The sequence below is a fragment of the Scylla paramamosain genome, chromosome 14, assembly GCF_035594125.1.
Source record: "Scylla paramamosain isolate STU-SP2022 chromosome 14, ASM3559412v1, whole genome shotgun sequence".
In the NCBI taxonomy this organism is placed as follows: domain Eukaryota; kingdom Metazoa; phylum Arthropoda; class Malacostraca; order Decapoda; family Portunidae; genus Scylla; species Scylla paramamosain.
In genome coordinates, this window is record NC_087164.1 from 15164923 (window position 1) to 15169922 (window position 5000).

The window sequence follows — 5000 nt, forward strand, 5'->3', positions numbered from 1 at the left end:
GAGGAGAGAATGAGAATGGGAAGGAAGGAAGGAAGAACTGATTGACTGACTGCAAGAAGGAAGAAAGGGGAGGAGAGAAGGAAAGAAGAATTGATTTACTGCAAGAAAGAAGGAATGGAAGGAAGGAAGGAAGAAAAGAACGACTGGTTGATTGTGAGAAGGAAAGAAAGGAAGGAGGAAAGGAAGGATGGAAGGAAAGACTGAATGATTCACTTGAGGAAGGGAAGGTAGGAAGGAAGGAAGAAAAGAAGGACTGATTGATTGCAAGAAGGAAAGGAAAGAAAGAAGGAAGGAAACACTGAGTGATTCATCGAAGGAAGGAAGGAAGGAAGGAAGGACGGAAATAGTAATTATCTGATTAGGACGCGAAGAAAAGAAAACAGGAAGGTCAGAAGGTAGGAAGGGAGAGAGCAAAAAGAAGAAAAGGAAGAGGGAGAGAGAGAGAGAGGGGGAAGTGAGGAGGAAAGGAAGAGATTAAGACACATCTATAAAACAATGGGACAGGGTAAAGGGGGGGAGAGTTTATGTTAAAATTATCCTTGTCGTGACCTCCTGGCTGGCCGGCTGGTGCATGTGTGTGTGTGTGTGTGTGTGTGTGTGTGTGTGTGTGTGTGTGTGTGTGTGTGTGTGCGTGTGTGTGTGTGTGTGTGTGTGTGTGTGTGTAGTCTGCGTGTGTGCGGGCGAGGGGGCCTTCTTTCTCTCTCCTACACAGACAGACACACACCGGCCGCTCATCCTTGCCCGTGCACCACACCCACCCACACTCCACTCCGCTCGGACACGCCCACCCTCGCACCTCACTCCTGGTCCAAATTCACGAGGAAACGACCGTCAGCGCTTTTACGTAACTTTCTCCATTGTTTTACTGGAAAGGAAGGACAGGAACGAGCGAGCGAGCGAAAGGGGGAAGCAGGGAGGGGACAGAGGCAGGGAGCATTCAGGGAAGGGTGCAGTGGGAAAAGGGAGACAAGGGGTATGGAAAGCGATAAGAAGGTTAGACTTGTGACCCTAAAAAAGCCCATAACAAATCGTAAGGAAAAACTGGCTTAAAATTACATATGAAAAAAGGACACGTGAGTGTTAAGCTTCCTATTGTGTTACTAGAGGGAAGAAACGCAAGGAGGGAAGGGAAGGAGGGAAGGGAGGGAAGGGAGAGAAGGAAAAAAGATATCATGAGGAGGATTTAGAAAAAGCAGATACGTTAGAGGGGAGGAAAGAGGGGGAGGAGGGAAAGAGGGATTTGAAAGCAGGTGTAGGAGAGCGGAACCGGGGTAAGAGAGAGAGAGAGGAGAGAGAGGGAGAGGAGAGAGAGGAGGGAGAGAGAGAGAGAGAGAGAGAGAGAGAGAGAGAGAGAGAGAGAGAGAGAGAGAGAGAGAGAGGTGGAGGGGGGGAAGGAAAGGGCAGGTTAAGAGTCTGAAAGAGGATATCCAGGTGTTGCTGAAATCGCTTCCCTTTCAGACTAGAGACTCTTCTTGGGATTCACTCAACCCTGTAAGTCTCAGATGGTCACCCCTATCAGTTAGTCACCCTTAGAAATTACACCCACCTCTACAAGCAACAGTCACTCCTAAAATTAAGAGTGACCAATGGAAGTTATATTCTCAATAGAAATGGAAAGTTATCCCTTGAAATGAGTAATACGTGAAAGATATCTAAATATTTGAGTTATCCCTGAAATGAGTCACTCCACACTCACCTCTATCAGTTTAAGTCACCCCTGGAAATTACAATGATCTCTGAAAAAAATTTAAAGTCACTCCGCGAATTTATCAGTCTCTGAGTTAGTCACCCCTTGAAGACTAATTTCTGCAAGTCTTGGCCAGTCCCCGGTACAAGAAACAATGAGCAGCAGGGCAGGGCAGAGCGAGGCGAGGCAGTCATTCCCGCAGCAGGAGGACACACTCAATAAGCGTGCCAGCGCCGGTCACCTCGCGGGTCAAGGTCACGCTGCCTACTTATTTACACGGATTTTATGACCTCGTACACAAAACCAACGTTATTTATATGAATTTTCATGAAGTTAACTCGTATACAGAACTAGTAATTTACGTAATAGTTGTATATAAAACACTCTCTCTCTCTCTCTCTCTCTCTCTCTCTCTCTCTCTCTCTCTCTCTCTCTCTCTCTCTCTCTCTCTCCCCTTCCCGTAATGCCAAACACTTGCACCACAACCATCACAACACGTATGCATCCATTTCACAAGAGGAGCTTTGCACGCCTCCCGCCCAGCTCGTGTTACAAAGGAAGCCATGCGGGGGCGGGAATGGTGGAGGTGCCGACAGCTTTGTAAGATTATTCGGGAAGAGGGAGGTGGAAGGAGGACGAGGGAAATGAGAGGAGAAGTATGGATAAATTATGGGGAGTTGAAATGAGTAGAGCAAGTTGGAAGGGGGAGGGAAAGGGACGAAAGAGGAGTAGGAGGTGAGATCGGATGCATGCGAAGGTAAGCGAATGAGAGAGAACGACGGCTGGAGAATGAGGGAGAGAGAGAGAGAACGAGGGGAGTTGAAGCAAAGGGGAGAGATTCGAGGGGTGGACTGAGCTACTAACACGAACGGAGCACAAAACAGAGGAACCAGACGAAGAGCAAGAGAGAGAGAGAGAGAGAGAGAGAGAGAGAGAGAGAGAGAGAGAGAGAGAGAGAGAGAGAGGAGGAAAATGAGGTGGAAAGGAGAGGTGGAAAAGCAGGACGGAAAAATGGGGAAAAAAGGACTAAGTGCGTGGCCTGAGGGAGAGTGGGTGAGAGGGGAGAGGGGAGAGAGGAGAGGGGAGACTCATGTATGTAGTACGGCTTTAAGCAACGCGCATTCATGGCCCTCAGGTGTGTGTGTGTGTGTGTGTGTGTGTGTGTGTGTGTGTGTGTGTGTGTGTGTGTGTGTGTGTGTGTGTGTGTGTGTGTGTGTGTGTGTGTGTGTTTTGGGCTGGGATGGGGCGGAGAGCGGGCCGTGGGGTGATACGAGGGTTGGGCGGAGGTGAGGTGTAACAAGGGGGGGGGAGAGAGAGAGAGAGAGAGAGAGAGAGAGAGAGAGAGAGAGAGAGAGAGAGAGAGAGAGAGAGAGAGAGAGGGAGAGGGAGTGTGGTGGTGCCGGGACAGTCTGCTAATATTGATCGCAGCACAGTACTGGTCTGCTTACCGTACTCACTCTCTACGCTGCCACTCCTACTACACTACACTACACCAGCACCACCACCTCTCCTCCTACCACTACCCAGCGTGTAGAGTAGCGAGTGTACCGCGTTGAACAGCAGCGTGTCAATACGGTGCGCTATAATGTGAGCTGGTAATTCTGTTCCTTCCACGCTCCCTGTGACCCCGGAGCTAAAATATGGTGGTAAAGGGAGCGTTGTATTAATGAGAGAGGCTCTAGTCCTATTCTCTCTCTCTCTCTCTCTCTCTCTCTCTCTCTCTCTCTCTCTCTCTCTCTCTCTCTCTCTCTCTCTCTGGCTACGATATGTCTCGCCGATAAGATTTACACACTCTCGCACCGCCCACCGCTGTCTCATGTTGGGGTAGGACGGTTAAGCTTCCAGATGGGGGACAGACCACGGCTCGCCTTCACCAACCTGCCAGGAACGTCCCCTTCCCATTCCCTCTCCCTACTTCACGCCCAGCACTCCGCCTCGCTTCTTTCATCCGCTCATTGCTCCAGTGTTAAGTGAAGTCATGTAACGTTAAGCTCATTTCCGTGGTTCTTGAGTGCATATGCTGGGATACATACACACACACAGACAGATGGACATGCAGACACACAGACACAGACACACCTCTTTCAAATCCTCCCCCTCAACCCACAACACAACCGATCAATAAGCTCTGGAAGACACGCTTTTGATCCTTCCTCTTCCTCTCTCTCCTCTACTTCTCTTCCTCTTCCTCCTCTACCCTCCGGCTCTATCTCCAATGCGAGGCGAGGGAGTGCACCACTACTATCATTAGCCCTGCCATACACACTACCACTCACCACCACATACTGCCACTCGCTACCACACACCACCACACACCACCTCAACCGATCCAGTCCCCCACTACCCAACTAAAATCAATCCCGCCACCACCACCACCACCAAGGGGCCACCTCATAATCAACCACCACCACAACCCCCACCTGCTGCCACCCTCCAGTAACTTTCGCTGCCACCACGCCCTCCCCTCCCTCGCCTGGGGGTCGCTGCTTCCCCTCACACCACACGTCGGTAATACCAATCACTCTTGGTCTGGGCAGTCTGCCTCAGTACTCGGTGACCCCTCTAACCGGCCACACTCGTGGCTGGCTGGCTGGCTGGCTGGCTGCTGCTACGAAGGAACATCCCAAATCTCTCAGGCAGATGGAAGCGGCGGAAAAAGTCTCCTTCTGGTAACCGTGCGGCGTCTCACGAGCATGGAGAACCTCCTTTCTGTCTAGACTTCCTTCCCGCCGCAGCTTCGTGGTTTTATTAAAATGTCGAGTGCTATTGGGTTTTCCTGGAAGAGCCAAAGAGAAAGACGAAGGCGAGAGTGGGGATGAGCTGGCTAGGCACCCGACAGGAGCGCCGCAGACGGTGGTAGACGGAGAAAAAGTCAGAATGGACCCATGGAAGTCCCCGCAGCCGCCAGACTCGACAACGACAATGCCAGACTACGAAAAAACCCTCTTGAGGATAAAGATGAGAAACCAAAAATTGTTGTTAGGATGAAGACTACGAGTACACCCTTTGCTTCCTCTCCCTGAATGCACTACAAGACACCAGACAAGGGCGGCGGCTCGCATGCACGCAAATATACACGGAAACTAATGGCAAGCAAAGGAAAAACTGATAAAACTGAAGTAAAAAGAAGAGAAACAACTATGTACATGACTCAAATCAGCAAAAGAACAAGATAAGAAAAATCATGCACCCACACAGATAAAGGAAACACGTTAAGATAAGAACAACTGTGTACATAAATAGATAGTAGAATTAGATGACCGCGCACGCACACACACACACACACACTGCAAGCACGGAGGGGAAAGGAAAC

At 50.1% G+C, this 5000-nt stretch overlaps 1 protein-coding gene across 2 annotated transcripts in view; it reads right to left on the reverse strand.

Annotated features, from left to right (window-relative positions):
* Positions 1-5000, reverse strand: part of LOC135106918 (uncharacterized) — a 145067-nt gene that overhangs the window by 118628 nt on the left and 21439 nt on the right. The window lies entirely within an intron of this gene.